Source organism: Oncorhynchus gorbuscha, unplaced genomic scaffold, assembly GCF_021184085.1.
Source record: "Oncorhynchus gorbuscha isolate QuinsamMale2020 ecotype Even-year unplaced genomic scaffold, OgorEven_v1.0 Un_scaffold_573, whole genome shotgun sequence".
NCBI lineage: Eukaryota > Metazoa > Chordata > Actinopteri > Salmoniformes > Salmonidae > Oncorhynchus > Oncorhynchus gorbuscha.
The window spans coordinates 122501-140000 of NW_025745407.1; the positions used below are offsets into that span (position 1 = coordinate 122501).

The 17500-nt window shown below is 48.4% G+C and overlaps 1 pseudogene; it reads left to right on the forward strand.

The window, feature by feature from the left end:
• Positions 1–17500, forward strand: part of LOC124018736 — a 130198-nt pseudogene that overhangs the window by 110292 nt on the left and 2406 nt on the right.

A 17500-nucleotide genomic window follows, 5' to 3' on the forward strand; every position in this document is an offset into this window, starting at 1 on the left:
GTGAGAGGAGATAGATGAGGAGAGAGTGAGATAAGGAGGAGTGAGATAAAGAGAGTGAGATAAAGAGAGAGAGAGTGAGATAAAGGAGACAGTGGAGATAAAGAGAGTGAGATAAAGAGAGTGAGATAAGGAGACAGTGAGATAAAGAGAGAGTGAGATAAGGAGAGAGTGAGATAAGGAGAGAGTGAGATAAAGAGAGTGAGATAAAGAGAGTGAGATGAGACAGTGGGATAAAGAGAGTGAGATAAGGAGAGAGTGAGATAAAGAGAGTGAGATAAAGAGAGAGTGAGACAGTGGGATAAAGAGAGTGAGATAAAGAGAGTGAGATAAGGAGAGGGTGAGATATAAGGAGAGAGTGAGATAAGGAGAGTGAGAGTGAGATAAGGAGAGTGAGATAAGGAGAGAGTGAGATAAGGAGAGAGTGAGATAAAGAGAGAGTGAGACAGTGGGATAAAGAGAGAGAGATAAGGAGAGAGTGAGATAAAGAGAGTGAGACAGTGGGATAAAGAGAGAGGGAATATGAGTCGAAAGAAGTTGGTTATGAGTTGAGACAGATCTATTCCTCGACTCAAAACCCACTTAACTCGAGACAGATTCCTGTCCAGTTCCCACATTCTACTTCTATTCTCCATCAGGTTCACGGTTGATTACTGCCTGGATTATGGAGTGTTATTTTAGGAATGAAGGTAAAGGGAGATTAGACGAGAGAGGTCAGCCGGAAGATCTGAGGGCCATTTGTTATACTGACGTAGGAAACGGCTGGCCAGTGTGTGTTGTCTCTCTCTCTCTCTCTCTCTGTCTCTCATCTCTGTCTCTGTCTTTTATCTCTCATATCTGTCTCTCTCTCTCCCCCTCTCTGTCTCTATCTCTCATCTCTCTTTCTCATCTCTGTCTCTGTCTCTGTCTCTGTCTCTCATCTCTCTTCTCTCTCTCTCATCTCTCTTTTTATCTCTCATATCTCTCTCTCTCTTTATCTCTCTATCTCACTGTCTCTCTCTCTCTTTTCTCTCTCTCTCTCTCTCTTTATCTCTCTCTCTCTCTTCTCTCTCTCTCTCTCTCTCTCTCTCTCTCTCTCTCTCTCTCCTCTCTCTCTCTCTCTCTCTCTCTCTCCCCCTCTCTCTCTCTCTCTCCCCATCTCTCTCTCTTTATCTCTCTCTCTTTATCTCTCTCTCTTTATCTCTCTCTCTTTATCTCTCTCTCTTTATCTCTCTCTCTTTATCTCTCTCTCTTTCTCTCTCTCTCTCTCTCTCTCTCTCTCTCTCTCTCCCCCTCTCTCTCTCTCTCTATCTCTCTCTCTCTTTATCTCTCTCTTTATCTCTCTCTCTCTCTCTCTCCCTCTCTCTCTCTCTCTTTATCTCAATGTCTCTGTCTCTCTCTCACTCCTATCTTTTCTTCTCTCTGTCCCCTGTCTCAGCTCAGTACAACTACATAAGCTAATAGGAAAGAGAGATCCTTTTTTTCCCCCATATACAACCCTCCTCTTCACTCCCCCCCCCCCCCCCCCCCCAGCCTGCAATACTGAATCCCCCCCGCCCTTGTTCCCTATCTCCCCCAGCGGCATTAAATATGTAAAATTAGCATTTGAACTAGAAGACATTTCTGTGTCGCCCTGTCCTGCTCCACTCTCCCTCTCTCTCCCTCTCTCCCACTCTCCCTCTCTCCTTCGCTCGGAGCTCAGAACTGCGTGACAGAATGCTCATCCACGCATACTATATCGCATCCGTCCGTCGTCGCTATGGTTACCCCACGACTGGGTAAAAGGGGGTTTGGAGGCGAAGGACGTGACGTCCCAAATGTCACCTTCATTCCCTGTGTAGTGCACTACAAAGACCTATGACCCCTGGTCAAAAGTAGTGCACTACATAGGGAATAGGGTGCCAGCTGGGATACAGGTGGAGAGAAGGTAGCAGAGTGTGAAAGATTGTATTAATTTTTTATTTAGTGACTTTAGTTAGAGTGACCACACCAGTGTGTGTGTATGTGTGTGTGTGTGTGTGTGTGTGTGTGTGTGTCTGAATAGGGACCAATGAGATGACAGAAGGCCAGAGAGAGAAATGAACAGTGGAAATGTGATCTTCAGTTGAATGTGTTCTGAGTAATAGAAACCAGGAAGTAGGGTTTTGAGATGACAGTAATGGGATGTTCAGTTGAACGTGTTCTGAATGAGAGACCAATGAGATGACAGTAATGGGATGTTCAGTTGAACGAGAGACCAATGAGATGACAGTAATGTGATGTTCAGTTGAACGTGTTCTGAATGAGAGACCAATGAGATGACAGTAATGGGATGTTCAGTTGAATGAGAGACCAATGAGATGACAGTAATGGGATGTTCAGTTGAATGAGGGACCAATGAGATGACAGTAATGGGATGTTCAGTTGAATGAGAGACCAATGAGATGACAGTAATGGGATGTTCAGTTGAACGAGAGACCAATGAGATGACAGTAATGTGATATTCAGTTGAACGAGAGACCAATGAGATGACAGTAATGGGATGTTCAGTTGAACGTGTTCTGAGTAATAGAAACCAGGAAGTAGGGTTTTGAGAGGGATATTGGCTGGGTTCAGGCAGTCCTTCACCGGGAGTACTATACATGTATCAACAATATGAAGTATGTAGCACACAGCCTACAAAACTACGGCTTTAGTTCCTGTATGGACCTGATTCTAGTTATCAGCTGGTTGACAAGATGAATCAGGTTAGTTAAAACCTACAGGAGGGTTTCTCTACAGGAACAGGGTTGGAGTTAAAACCTACAGGAGGGTTTCTCTCCGGGAACAGGGTTGGAGTCAAAACCTACAGGAGGGTTTCTCTCCAGGAACAGGGTTAGAGTTAAAAACCTACAGGAGGGTTTCTCTCCGGTAACAGGGTTGGAGGTAAAACCTACAGGAGGGTCTCTCTCCAGGAACAGGGTTGGAGTTAAAACCTACAGGAGGGTTTCTCTCCAGGAACAGGGTTGGAGGTAAAACCTACAGGAGGGTCTCTCTCCAGGAACAGGGTTGGAGTTAAAACCTACAGGAGGGTTTCTCTCCAAGAACAGGGTTGGAGTTAAAACCTACAGGAGGGTCTCTCTCCAGGAACAGGGTTGGAGTTAAAACCTACAGGAGGGTTTCTCTCCAGGAACAGGGTTGGAGTTAAAAACCTACAGGAGGGTTTCTCTCCGGGAACAGGGTTGGAGTTAAAACCTACAGGAGGGGTTTATCTCCAGGAACAGGGTTGGAGTTAAAACCTACAGGAGGGTTTCTCTCCAGGAACAGGGTTGGAGTTAAAACCTACAGGAGGGCTTCTCTCCAGGAACAGGGTTGGAGTTAAAACCTACAGGAGGGTTTCTCTCCAGGAACAGGGTTGGAGTTAAAACCTACAGGAGGGTTTCTCTCCAGGAACAGGGTTGGAGTTAAAACCTACAGGAGGGTTTCTCTCCAGGAACAGGGTTGGAGTTAAAACCTACAGGAGGGTTTCTCTCCAGGAACAGGGTTGGAGTTAAAACCTACAGGAGGGTTTCTCTCCAGGAACAGGGTTGGAGTTAAAACCTACAGGAGGGTTTCTCTCCAGGAACAGGGTTGGAGTTAAAACCTACAGGAGGGTTTCTCTCCAGGAACAGAGTTGGTTAAACCTACTGAAAGTAGCCTTCAGTCTGTATTGAAAGATGGAGATCAGGGTCATTTCCTTCAGCTCTAAATGTATTAGAACTGTAGAACAGTCTCCATGGAGACTCCATTCGGATATTCAACAACCTCCTCTGAGGTCATAGCTACATTCTCAATTGGGAAAAAATGGGTCACTACAAATCACAGGCAGATTAAACTATTTTCAAAAAAACATTTTTTGATTATGAGTGAGTCTTATGATTGTTACAAGCCCTGAATTAATGTGATTATTGATGACTGATTATTGATGACTGATTATTGATGACTGATATGCAGTGTATTGACCTTACATTGTACAACAAAGCCTTGTTCAGGGGCAGAACGACAGATTTTTAACTTGTCGGCTCAGGGATTCGATCGAGCAACCTTTTGGTTACTAGTCCAACGCTCCAATCACTAGGCTACCTGCCTCCTCTACACTCTAACCACTAGGCTACCTGCCCCCTCTACACTCTAACCACTAGGCTACCTGCCTCCTCTACACTCTAACCACTAGGCTACCTGCCTCCTCTACACTCTAACCACTAGGCTACCTGCCTCCTCTACACTCTAACCACTAGGCTACCTGCCTCCTCTACACTCTAACCACTAGGCTACCTGCCTCCTCTACACTCTAACCACTGGGCTACCTGCCTCCTCTACACTCTAACCACTAGGCTACCTGCCTCCTCTACACTCTAACCACTAGGCTACCTGCCTCCTCTACACTCTAACCACTAGGCTACCTGCCGTCCCTACACTCTAACCACTAGGCTACCTGCCGCCTCTACGCTCTAACCACTAGGTTACCAGCCTCCTCTACACTCTAACCACTAGGCTACCTGCCCCCTCTACACTCTAACCACTAGGCTACCCTGCCGCCTCTACGCTCTAACCACTAGGTTACCAGCCTCCTCTACACTCTAACCACTAGTCTACCTGCCACCTCTACACTCTAACCACTAGGCTACCTGCCGCCTCTACACTCTAACCACTAGGCTACCTGCCGCCTCTACACTCTAACCACTAGTCTACCTGCCGCCTCTACACTCTAACCACTAGGCTACCTGCCGCCTCTACACTCTAACCACTAGACTACCTGCCTCCTCTACGCTCTAACCACTAGGCTACCTGCCGCCTCTACACTCTAACCACTAGACAACCTGCCACCTCTACACTCTAACCACTAGACAACCTGCCACCTCTACACTCTAACCACTAGGCTACCTGCCACCTCTACACTCTAACCACTAGACAACCTGCCACCTCTACACTCTAACCACTAGACAACCTGCCACCTCTACACTCTAACCACTAGGTTACCTGCCACCTCTACACTCTAACCACTAGGCTACCTGCCTCCTCTACACTCTAACCACTAGGCTACCTGCCTCCTCTACACTCTAACCACTAGGCTACCTGCCACCTCTACACTCTAACCACTAGACTACCCTGCCTCCTCTACACTCTAACCACTAGACAACCTGCCACCTCTACACTCTAACCACTAGGTTACCTGCCACCTCTACACTCTAACCACTAGGTCACCTTCCACAACAGGTATACAACACATACTGAACCGCTAGCTGGGAATAGAACAGGAACCGTTCTAAATACCAAGATGCTGCAAGTTGAATTTCTCAAAATGATTTTATTTATAGTAGATCTTATCTATCTCTATCAGGAGGATACAGATGAGAGATGTCCGCACCCCAAAACTGTATCCTATTCCCTATTTAGTGCACAGTACGACTAATACGGTGTTTTTGGGGGGGGGGGGTACATGGACCCAATTTTCAGAAGTCTGTCCTCCAACCTGTTTCTGATTCAGTTCTACAGAACGAGAACAACTTGAGACGTTCTCTTTGAACCTCTTAACACCAGTCCCGTGTGTGTGTGTGTGTGTGTGTGTGTGTGTGTGTGTGTGTGTGTGTGTGTGTGTGTGTGTGTGTGTGTGTGTGTGTGTGTGTGTGTGTGTGTGTGTGTGTGTGTGTGTGTGTGTGTGTGTGTGTGTGTGTTTGAGTGTCAACCTCCACATGTTTCTATTTCTCTCCCACCTCCCCCTCCCCTCTCTCCCACCTCCCCCTCCCTTCTCTCCCACCTCCCCCTCCCCTCTCCCACCTCCCCCCCTTCCCCTCTCCCACCTCCCTCTCCCACCTCCCCCTCCCACCTCCCCCTCCTCTCCCCACCTCCCCCCCTTCTCTCCCACCTCCCCTCCCACCTCCCCCTCCCTTCTCTCCACCTCCCCTCCCTTCTCTCCCACCTCCCCCTCCCCTCTCTCCCACCTCTCTTCTCCTCATAGAGAAACAGCCCGGGTCATTACAAGCCTATTCATTACCTTGGTCATTACACATAGGAACTGCCCTCTGCTGCCTATCCCAGGGCCCTAGGGCCACACACGGGATCCTGTGGCCCATTATCGTGTGTGTGTGTAATGAGTATAAGAGACCTAATAGGTCATTGTCTGCCCTCTGCTAAAGTGGTCCAACCTGAGTTACCCTCTTCAAAGAAACGTCCACTTCCTAAAGGGTAGCCCCTGTGTGTGTGTGTGTGTGTGTGTGTGTGTGTGTGTGTGTGTGTGTGTGTGTGTGTGTGTGTGTGTGTGTGTGTGTGTGTGTGTGTGTGTGTGTGTGTGTGTGTGTGTGTGTGTGTGTGTGTGTGTGTGTGTGTGTGTCGACCACCACAGAAGTGATTGTTCTCTGAGCCTGCAGTGACAATTACTCATAATTAGAGAGAGAGGGCGGGAATGAGAACAAGAGATACTGGTGAGGCAGTAAGAAAGTGGAAGAGTGTAAAACAGAGACAGATTGGGAAGATATGAGATGGGAGAGAGAATTAAAGAAGGGACAGACAATTAAAGAGAGGACGGTCAGCTCCTGGCTGGCTGGCTGAAGGCTCTGGCGGCTCCTGGCTGGCTGGCGGCTCTGCCAGCTCCTGGCTGGCTGGCGGCTCCTGGCTGGCTGGCGGCTCTGGCGGCTCAGGACAGACTGGCGGCTCAGGACAGACTGGCGGCTCAGGACAGACTGGCGGCTCTGGCGGCTCAGGACAGACTGGCGGCTCAGGACAGACTGGCAGCTCTGGCGGCTCAGGACAGACGGGAGACTCCGGTGGCTCGGGACAGACGGGAGACTCTGGCAGCGCTGGGCAGGAGGAAGGCTCTGGCAGCGCTGGACAGGCTGGATCCCCTGTAGGGAAGAGATGGAGAGACAGCCTGGTGCGGGGGGCTGCCACCAGAGGGCTGGTGCGTGGAGATGGCACCAGATAGACCGGACCGTGCAGGCGCACTGGAGCTCTTGAGCACCGAGCCTGCTCAACCTTACCTGGTTGAATGCTCCCGGTAGCCAGGCCAGTGCGGCGAGGTGGAATAGCCCGCAATGGGCTGTGCTGGTGAACCGGGGACACCATGCGCAAGGCTGGTGCCATGTACGCCGGCCCAAGGAGACGCACTGGGGACCAGATGCGTAGAGCCGGCTTCATGGCACCTGGCTCGATGCCCACTCTAGCCCGGCAGATACGAGGAGCTGACACCATGCGCTCCACCGCATAACACGACCCGGTCCCTCTCGCTCTCCGGTAAGCACGGGGAGTTGGCTCAAGTCTCCTACCTGACACTAAACAATAAATGACAACGTGAATTTACAAAACCGAAACAGTACCGTGGCCCAAACACTCACACGGAAACAAACAGAACGACAGATTTTTAACTTGTCGGCTCAGGGATTCGATCTAGCAACCTTTTGGTTACTAGTCCAACGCTCCAATCATTAGGTTACCTGCCGTTCCTACACTCTAACCACTAGACCCACAAACCAAAAGTGAAACCCAGGCTACCTAAGTATGATTCTCAATCAGGGACAACAATTGGCACCTGCCTCTGATTGAGAACCAGGCCGAACACAAAAACCAACATAGAAAAACAAACATAGACTGCCCACCCCAACTCACGCCCCCGACCATACTAAAACACAGACAAAAACAAAGGAACTAAGGTCAGAACGTGACAAGTAGAGAGAGGACAGAGAATTAAAGAGAGGACAGAGAATTAAAGAGAGGACAGAGAATTAAAGACAGTAATAGAGAATTAAAGAGAGGACAGAGAATTAAAGAGAGGACAGAGAATTAAAGAGAGGACAGAGAATTAAAGAGAGGACAGAGAATTAAAGAGAGGACAGAGAATTAAAGAGAGGACAGAGAATAGGACAGTAATAGAGAGGGCACAGAGTTCTAGTAGGAATGTACTATATGGGTGTAATGAAGGTTACAGCATTATGGAGGGGAACATGAAAGATAGAGGATTCTAAACTATTGTCATGAAAGATAGAGGATTCTAAACTAACCACTCCTATGACCACCAGTCAGGGAGCCACTCCTATGACCACCAGTCAGGGAGCCACTCCTATGACCACCAGTCAGGTAACCACTCCTATGACCACCAGACAGGTAACCACTCCTATGACCACCAGTCAGGGAGCCACTCCTATGACCACCAGTCAGGGAGCCACTCCTATGACCACCAGTCAGGGAGCCACTCCTATGACCACCAGTCAGGTAACCACTCCTATGACCACCAGACAGGTAACCACTCCTATGACCACCAGTCAGGTAACCACTCCTATGACCACCAGTCAGGTAACCACTCCTATGACCACTAGACAGGTAACCCCTCCTATGACCACCAGTCAGGTAACCACTCCTATGACCACTCCTATGACCACCAGTCAGGTAACCACTCCTATGACCACCAGTCAGGTAACCACTCCTATGACCACCAGTCAGGTAACCACTCCTATGACCACCAGTCAGGTAACCACTCATATGACCACCAGTCAGGTAACCACTCCTATGACCACTCCTATGACCTCCAGTCAGGTAACCACTCCTATGACCACCAGTCAGGGAGTCACTCCTATGACCACCAGTCAGGGAGCCACTCCTATGACCACCAGTCAGGGAGCCACTCCTATGACCACCAGTCAGGTAACCACTCCTATGACCACCAGACAGGTAACCACTCCTATGACCACCAGTCAGGTAACCACTCCTATGACCACCAGTCAGGGAGCCACTCCTATGACCACCAGTCAGGTAACCACTCCTATGACCACCAGTCAGGTAACCACTCCTATGACCACCAGTCAGGTAGCCACTCCTATGACCACTCCTATGACCACCAGTCAGGTAACCACTCCTATGACCACCAGTCAGGTAACCACTCCTATGACCACCAGACAGGTAACCACTCCTATGACCACCAGTCAGGTAACCACTCCTATGACCACCAGTCAGGGAGCCACTCCTATGACCACCAGTCAGGAAACCACTCCTATGACCACCAGTCAGGTAGCCACTCCTATGACCACCAGTCAGGTAACCACTCCTATAACCACTCCTATGACCTCCAGTCAGGTAACCACTCCTAGCTAGCGTGTGCTACTTTCACACGGTGCGACCAGAACCAATCAAAACCAATTAACCTGATCAATGGAATCTTTAACCTCTAACTAACCACCGGACACACTGTGACAGGGGCTTTAACCTTTAACTAACCACCGGACACACTGTGACAGGGGCTTTAACCTCTAACTAACCACCGGACACACTGTGACAGGGGCTTTAACCTCTAACTAACCACCGGACACACTGTGACAGGGGCTTTAACCTCTAACTAACCACCGGACACACTGTGACAGGGGCTTTAACCTCTAACTAACCACCGGACACACTGTGACAGGGGCTTTAACCTCTAACTAACCACCGGACACACTGTGACAGGGGCTTTAACCTCTAACTAACCACCGGACACACTGTGACAGGGGCTTTAACCTCTAACTAACCACCGGACACACTGTGACAGGGGCTTTAACCTCTAACTAACCACCGGACACACTGTGACAGGGGCTTTAACCTCTAACTAACCACCGGACACACTGTGACAGGGGCTTTAACCTCTAACTAACCACCGGACACACTGTGACAGGGGCTTTAACCTATAACTAACCACCGGACACACTGTGACAGGGGCTTTAACCTCTAACTAACCACCGGACACACTGTGACAGGGGCTTTAACCTCTAACTAACCACCGGACACACTGTGACAGGGGCTTTAACCTCTAACTAACCACCGGACACACTGTGACAGGGGCTTTAACCTCTAACTAACCACCGGACACACTGTGACAGGGGCTTTAACCTCTAACTAACCACCGGACACACTGTGACAGGGGCTTTAACCTCTAACTAACCACCGGACACACTGTGACAGGGGCTTTAACCTCTAACTAACCACCGGACACACTGTGACAGGGGCTTTAACCTCTAACTAACCACCGGACACACTGTGACAGGGGCAACTACACACACACACACCCTGAAACACACACACACCCTGAAACACACACACTCTGAAACACACACACACACTGTGACAGGGGCAACTACACACACACACCCTGAAAAACACACACCCTGAAACACACACACACCCTGAAACACACACACACACCCTGAAACACACACACCCTGAAACACACACACACCCTGAAACACACACACCCTGAAACACACACACACCCTGAAACACACACACACACTGAAACACACACACACACTGAAACACACACACACTGAAACACACACACCCTGAAACACACACACCCGGAAACACACACACACCCTGAAACACACACACACCCTGAAACACACACACACCCTGAAACACACACACACACCCTGAAACACACACACCCTGAAACACACACACCCTGAAACACACACACACCCTGAAACACACACACCCTGAAAAACATACACCCTGAAACACACACACCCTGAAACACACACACACACTGAAACACACACACACCCTGAAACACACACACACCCTGAAACACACACACACCCTGAAACACACACACACTGAAACACACACACACCCTGAAACACACACACACCCTGAAACACACACACACCCTGACACACACACACACCCTGAAACACACACACACCCTGAAACACACACACACCCTGAAACACACACACACCCTGAAACACACACACCCTGAAACACACACACACTGAAACACACACACACTGAAACACACACACCCTGAAACACACACACCCTGAAACACACACACACCCTGAAACACACACACCCTGAAACACACACACCCTGAAACACACACACCCTGACACACACACCCTGACACACACACACACCCTGACACACACACACACCCTGACACACACACACACACTGAAACACACACACCCTGACACACACACACACCCTGAAATGCACACACCCTGAAATGCACACACCCTGACACACACACACACCCTGACACACACACACCCTGACACACACACACCCTGAAACACACACACACCATGAAACACACACACACCCTGAAACACACACACCCTGAAACACACACACCCTGAAACACACACACACACACACACCCTGAAACACACACACACACACACACCCTGAAACACACACACACCCTGAAACACACACACACCCTGAAACACACACACACCCTGAAACACACACACCCTGAAACACACACACACCCTGAAACACACACACCCTGAAACACACACACCCTGAAACACACACACACACACCCTGAAACACACACACACACACACCCTGAAACACACACACAGCACTGGGGCAGGATCAGATATCAGAGGTTATAGATAATAACCATACATCTAGCTAGAGGGGTAAACCTAACCCATGTTAGATTAACTAGACCGGGTTAGTACCGCGTGTGTGTGTGCGTGTGTGCGTGTGTGTGTGTGTGTGTGTGTGTGTGTGTGTGTGTGTGTGTGTGTGTGTGTGTGTGTGTGTGTGTGTGTGTGTGTGTGTGTGTGTGTGTGTGTGTGTGTGTGTGTGTGTGTGTGTGTGTGTGTGTGTGTGTGTGTGTGTGTAATTATTCATGAATCCATAGGAAGCCCGATCTATTTAAATCAAGTCACAGCCTGAGGACAAACTAACCTGTGTTTCCTTTGGTCCTGGTTTAGATGGTAATGTCCTGTCCAGTTTCATTACAGACAAAAACAGCTGGAAGATGGACATTGTTATTGCCTCAAATGGCACCCTGTTGCCTATATAGTGCACTAGGGGCTCGGGGCCCTGGTCTAAAGCAGAACACTACATAGTGCACTAGGGGCTCAGGGCCCTGGTCTAAAGCAATACACTACATAGTGCACTAGGGGCTCAGGGCCCTGGTCTAAAGCATTACACTACATAGTGCACTAGGGGCTCAGGGCCCTGGTCTAAAGCAATACACTACATAGTGCACTAGGGGCTCAGGGCCCTGGTCTAAAGCAATACACTACATAGTGCACTAGGGGCGCAGGGCCCTGGTCTAAAGCAATACACTACATAGTGCACTAGGGGCTCAGGGCCCTGGTCTAAAGCAGAACACTACATAGTGCACTAGGGGCGCAGGGCCCTGGTCTAAAGCAATACACTACATAGTGCACTAGGGGCTCAGGGCCCTGGTCTAAAGCAATACACTACATAGTGCACTAGGGGCTCAGGGCCCTGGTCTAAAGCAATACACTACATAGTGAACAGGGCCCTGGTCTAAAGCAATACACTACATAGTGCACTAGGGGCTCAGGGCCCTGGTCTAAAGCATTACACTACATAGTGCACTAGGGGCTCAGGGCCCTGGTCTAAAGCAATACACTACATAGTGCACTAGGGGCTCAGGGCCCTGGTCTAAAGCAATACACTACATAGTGAACAGGGCCCTGGTCTAAAGCAGAACACTACATAGTGAACAGGGCCCTGGTCTAAAGCAGAACACTACATAGTGAACAGGGCCCTGGTCTATAACACTACATAGTGAACAGGGCCCTGGTCTAAAGCAGAACACTACATAGTGAACAGGGCCCTGGTCTATAACACTACATTGTGAACAGGGCCCTAGTCTAAAACACTACATTGTGAACAGGGCCCTGGTCTAAAGCAGAACACTACATAGTGAACAGGGCCCTGGTCTAAAGCAGAACACTACTTTGTGAACAGGGCCCTGGTCTAAAGCAGAACACTACATAGTGAACAGGGCCCTGGTCTAAAGCAGAACACTACATAGTGAACAGGGCCCTGGTCTATAACACTACATAGTGAACAGGGCCCTGGTCTATAACACTACATAGTGAACAGGGCCCTGGTCTAAAGCAGAACACTACATAGTGAACAGGGCCCTGGTCTATAACACTACATTGTGAACAGGGCCCTGGTCTATAACACTACATAGTGAACAGGGCCCTGGTCTAAAGCAGAACACTACATAGTGAACAGGGCCCTGGTCTATAACACTACATAGTGAACAGGGCCCTGGTCTATAACACTACATAGTGAACAGGGCCCTGGTCTATAACACTACATAGTGAACAGGGCCCTGGTCTATAACACTACATAGTGAACAGGGCCCTGGTTTATAACACTACATAGTGAACAGGGCCCTGGTCTATAACACTACATAGTGAACAGGGCCCTGGTCTATAACACTACATTGTGAACAGGGCCCTGGTCTAAAGCAGAACACTACATTGTGAACAGGGCCCTGGTCTATAACACTACATAGTGAACAGGGCCCTGGTCTATAACACTACATAGTGAACAGGGCCCTGGTCTATAACACTACATTGTGAACAGGGCCCTGGTCTATAACACTACATAGTGAACAGGGCCCTGGTCTATAACACTACATAGTGAACAGGGCCCTGGTCTATAACACTACATAGTGAACAGGGCCCTGGTCTATAACACTACATAGTGAACAGGGCCCTGGTCTATAACACTACATTGTGAACAGGGCCCTGGTCTATAACACTACATTGTGAACAGGGCCCTGGTCTATAACACTACATAGTGAACAGGGCCCTGGTCTATAACACTACATAGTGAACAGGGCCCTGGTCTAAAGCAGAACACTACATTGTGAACAGGGCCCTGGTCTATAACACTACATAGTGAACAGGGCCCTGGTCTATAACACTACATAGTGAACAGGGCCCTGGTCTATAACACTACATAGTGAACAGGGCCCTGGTCTATAACACTACATAGTGAACAGGGCCCTGGTCTATAACACTACATAGTGAACAGGGCCCTGGTCTATAACACTACATAGTGAACAGGGCCCTGGTCTATAACACTACATAGTGAACAGGGCCCTGGTCTATAACACTACATAGTGAACAGGGCCCTGGTCTATAACACTACATAGTGAACAGGGCCCTGGTCTATAACACTACATAGTGAACAGGGCCCTGGTCTATAACACTACATAGTGAACAGGGCCCTGGTCTATAACACTACATAGTGAACAGGGCCCTGGTCTATAACACTACATAGTGAACAGGGCCCTGGTCTATAACACTACATAGTGAACAGGGCCCTGGTCTATAACACTACATAGTGAACAGGGCCCTGGTCTATAACACTACATAGTGAACAGGGCCCTGGTCTATAACACTACATAGTGAACAGGGCCCTGGTCTATAACACTACATTGTGAACAGGGCCCTGGTCTATAACACTACATAGTGAACAGGGCCCTGGTCTATAACACTACATAGTGAACAGGGCCCTGGTCTATAACACTACATAGTGAACAGGGCCCTGGTCTATAACACTACATAGTGAACAGGGCCCTGGTCTATAACACTACATAGTGAACAGGGCCCTGGTCTAAAGCAGAACACTACATTGTGAACAGGGCCCTGGTCTAAAGCAGAACACTACATAGTGAACAGGACCCTGGTCTATAACACTACATAGTGAACAGGGCCCTGGTCTAAAGCAGAACACTACATAGTGAACAGGGCCCTGGTCTAAAGCAGAACACTACATAGTGAACAGGGCCCTGGTCTAAAGCAGAACACTACATAGTGAACAGGGCCCTGGTCTATAAAACTACATAGTGAACAGGGCCCTGGTCTATAACACTACATAGTGAACAGGGCCCTGGTCTATAACACTACATAGTGAACAGGGCCCTGGTCTATAACACTACATAGTGAACAGGGCCCTGGTCTATAACACTACATAGTGAACAGGGCCCTGGTCTATAACACTACATAGTGAACAGGGCCCTGGTCTATAACACTACATAGTGAACAGGGCCCTGGTCTAAAGCAGAACACTACATTGTGAACAGGGCCCTGGTCTAAAGCAGAACACTACATAGTGAACAGGACCCTGGTCTATAACACTACATAGTGAACAGGGCCCTGGTCTAAAAGAACACTACATAGTGAACAGGGCCCTGGTCTAAAGCAGAACACTACATAGTGAACAGGGCCCTGGTCTAAAGCAGAACACTACATAGTGAACAGGGCCCTGGTCTATAACACTACATAGTGAACAGGGCCCTGGTCTATAACACTACATAGTGAACAGGGCCCTGGTCTATAACACTACATAGTGAACAGGGCCCTGGTCTATAACACTACATAGTGAACAGGGCCCTGGTCTATAACACTACATAGTGAACAGGGCCCTGGTCTATAACACTACATTGTGAACAGGGCCCTGGTCTATAACACTACATAGTGAACAGGGCCCTGGTCTATAACACTACATAGTGAACAGGGCCCTGGTCTATAACACTACATAGTGAACAGGGCCCTGGTCTATAACACTACATAGTGAACAGGGCCCTGGTCTATAACACTACATAGTGAACAGGGCCCTGGTCTATAACACTACATAGTGAACAGGGCCCTGGTCTATAACACTACATAGTGAACAGGGCCCTGGTCTATAACACTACATAGTGAACAGGGCCCTGGTCTATAACACTACATAGTGAACAGGGCCCTGGTCTATAACACTACATAGTGAACAGGGCCCTGGTCTATAACACTACATAGTGAACAGGGCCCCAATACAACACACACACACACACACACACACACACACACACACACACACACACACACACACACACACACACACACACACACACACACACACACACACACACACACACACACACACAAAGCCACTATATCAATGGTCAACATCAACCACGCTTACGAGGCAGGTGTCACTTCAAACCCTTGTAGTGTGTGTGTGTGTGTGTGTGTGTGTGTCCGTTCCATGTTCCCATCAGGTGATGGGTGTGTGTTTCATAAAGAGTGACTCTCTGAAGGTGAGCGTGTCAGTTTAGACTACAGTGACGGGCCCTTTCCCACCTGTGTGCTCTTGTTGTGGGAAGTGGTTTCTCGTAGCGCCAGGCCTCCTCAGGCCACAGACAGAGAAATCAGTCACAGACTGGCCACGGAACGGAAACACACACACACACACACACACACACACACACACACACACACACACACACACACACACACACACACACACACACACACACACACACACACACACACACACACACACACACACACACACACCACACTTCTCTCCTTCCTCTCCATCTCTCTCCTTCACCTCTATTCCTCTTCCTCCTCTTCATCTCTCTCCTTCCCCTCTATTCCTCTTCCTCCTCTTCATCTCTCTCCTTTCCCTCTATTCCTCTTCCTCCTCTTCATCTCTCTCCTTTCCCTCTATTCCTCTCCTTCCTCTCCATCTCTCTCCTTCACCTCTATTCCTCTTCCTCCTCTTCATCTCTCTCCTTCCCCTCTATTCCTCTTCCTCCTCTTCATCTCTCTCCTTTCCCTCTATTCCTCTTCCTCCTCTTCATCTCTCTCCTTTCCCTCTATTCCTCTTCCTCCTCTTCATCTCTCTCCTTCCCCTCCATTCCTCTTCCTCCTCTTCATCTCTCTCCTTTCCCTCTATTCCTCTTCCTCCTCTTCATCTCTCTCCTTTCCCTCTATTCCTCTTCCTCCTCTTCATCTCTCTCCTTTCCCTCTATTCCTCTTCCTCCTCTTCATCTCTCTCCTTCCCCTCTATTCCTCTTCCTCCTCTTCATCTCTCTCCTTTCCCTCTATTCCTCTTCCTCCTCTTCATCTCTCTCCTTTCCCTCTATTCCTCTTCCTCCTCTTCATCTCTCTCCTTCCCTCTATTCCTCTTCCTCCTCTTCATCTCTCTCCTTTCCCTCTATTCCTCTTCCTCCTCTTCATCTCTCTCCTTCCCTCTATTCCTCTTCCTCCTCTTCATCTCTCTCCTTTCCCTCTATTCCTTTTCCTCCTCTTCATCTTCTCTCCTTCCCCTCCGTCCGTCTCATCTTTCTTCTGTGTAGGAACACTTCAGGTCACAGACTCAGTTTCAAAGTGTTGATCCTCATGTGAAATCTATCTCAATCAGAACAGAGGTGGAGAACATGTCCTGAGAAATGATACTGTGTTGTGTTTTGTTATGGGGGCGGGGAGGGGGACGTGTGAGACAGAGTCTCGTTCAAAGACAATCAGTGTGTGTTTATTTATGTGTGTGTGTGTGTGTGTGTGTTTGTGTTTATGTATTTGTTTATTTATGTGTGTGTGTGTGTGTGTGCGTGTGCGTGTGTGTTTAACATTTAAGAGCCATGTGTTTCTCATGGTGGTAAAACTCACGTGAAAGCAGCAACCATTGCTACTAAAATAAAGTGAACTAGTTTTGGTTTATTTGTTTATTTCCCAACGCTATGTTGTGGAAATACATTGTATTTGATTATTTAATTATTTGTTTATTTATGTGTTTGTTTATTTGTGTTTATTTATGTGTTGATTTATGTGTTGATTTATGTGTTGATTTATGTGTTTGTTTATTTATGTGTTTATTTATTTGTTTGTTTATTTATGTGTTTATTTGTTTATTTATGTGTTTATTTATGTGTGTATTTGTTTATTTATGTGTTTATTTATGTGTTTATTTATTTATTTGTCAGGGATACAACATG